Genomic DNA, 1,954 nt, shown 5'->3' on the forward strand with positions numbered 1-1,954 from the left:
CACCCGGCAGCGCCGCCCCCCGCGCCTGCGCCGGCGCTCGGGCCGCCATGTCGGGTCAGGGCAGCGCCCGCGGGCTCGGGAGGCGGGCGGGAGGCCGCTCCGGGCCGTGTGTGTGGCGGTCAGCAGAGCCGTAGCTCAGGGCTTGGCGGTGTACTCAAAATCACCGGATCCATTAGGTTGGACAAGACCATCGAGCTCAACCTATGTCCCAACAACACCGTGTCAACCACATCATGGCATTCAGAGTCACTTCCAGTCTTTCCTTCAACACCTCCAGGGACGGTGACCCCACCACCTCCCTGGGGCAACCCATCCCAAAATGGATTCCCACTCCCTGAAACAGATATCTCTGTTATGAACCCTGCGTCCAACACAAATCGAAAATATAGCCACTAGCCGTTGTGAAGAAAATTATTCCAGCCCAAATCAGCACATTACACCCCTTATTCCCCACCATTTACACCATGTCCAGGTCCCACACTCATGTTTTCTAAGGGTGCTCCTTCACCCCCATGATCCAGGGCTGGCCCCTGCAAGATGGCCTGGCATGACGGATTTCATCAGCTTAAAAGCTGCTTAGGTTAGATATTGGAAAATTTAGGCTAGATATTAGGCAAAGGTTCTTTGCCCTGAGGTTGGTTGGGCTCTGGAGCAGGCTCCCCAGGGCAGTGGTCGTGGCACCAAGCCTGACAGAGCTCAAGAAGCATTTGGATGATACTCTTGGGCACATGGTGTGACTTGGCACGTTCTGTGCAGGGGCAGGAGTTGGACTCAGTGATCCTTGTAGGTCCCTTCCAACTCACTATATTCTGCGATTCTTTCAAGCTGTGTTTGACCACAAAGGTTGCCACACGTGTTGGGGGGGAAGAAAGGGTTCACCACCCCCCAGCAAACACCGCAGATGCTGCTGCCCTTCAGAGCAAGACATGCCTCGGTTCACGTCTCAGTGGAGGTGGGGTTTGCCGCAGGAAAAAACACCAACGTGGAACCAGTCAGTTGTAAAAAATACAAAGTGGTGTTTCTTTGGGCGCAGGTGGCCACGCTACAGCCCACAGATCCTCCAGGCTGGCTGTAAACAGGCCCAGGATACAACATATTAGTACATTTGAACACTTCAAACGAAAAATAGGCTGCAACAAACCATCACCTGCAAAGTTGTTGACACCTAATTTGCATGCAGGATAATGATGTGTGACTAAGCCCTGGTCATACTGTGAGTGCATGGCAAAGCCAGAAATAGCCCCTCCAGATGCCTGGGATGGAGCATGAACCACGAGAACAAGTGTGTTTCCCATGAGGGGGCAGTTTCCTATTGCCTGCTCCCAGCTTTGCATCACTACACCAGGAGCTTGTGCTGATCGAGGGCCTGTATAAGACAATTAATAAGATGTATCCTCTGGTTCTCATACCCAGCATTGGTGCGGTGGCTGTGGACTGTGCATATGTCCCGGGGGGTCGTTCAGCCATTTACCACAAACTGAGCACACTAGCCCAACATATTTGTTCGCTCTGTTCCCCTTGGAGATTTTGGAAGATGAAAGATTTTGCGTGGTGGAAGGCAGCCCAGTTTGCTTGTTGGATGGGCTCCCTTATCGGTGGGTTGAAACAGCAAACACTCAGTCTCTAATAAGTAAGCTCTAGAGCTGCGGATTGAAGCTGGATGGAAACTGTCTGCCCCCCTCGTCTGGCCAGTCAAATCAAATGGCACACGGAAGGCACTGCTTTAGCATCCAACAGATAAAAGAAAGAATATGCTTTGACTTTCCTGGCCAAAATTTCCCCTCTCCCATGCTGTTGCACAATATGCTGCGCTGGGCTCAGATAATATCTGTTCATATGCTGTATGGGCACATCACTGTAAAATTTCTTATCATTCTCAACTTTCTTTTTTTTTTTTTTAAGAACTCGCTAGTGGTTACAGCTGAGAAGAACATCTCATCTGGAAAGAGAGGTA

This window comes from Manacus candei, unplaced genomic scaffold, assembly GCF_025592945.1.
Source record: "Manacus candei isolate 608988 ecotype Guabito, Panama unplaced genomic scaffold, ASM2559294v1 h1tg000094l, whole genome shotgun sequence".
NCBI lineage: Eukaryota > Metazoa > Chordata > Aves > Passeriformes > Pipridae > Manacus > Manacus candei.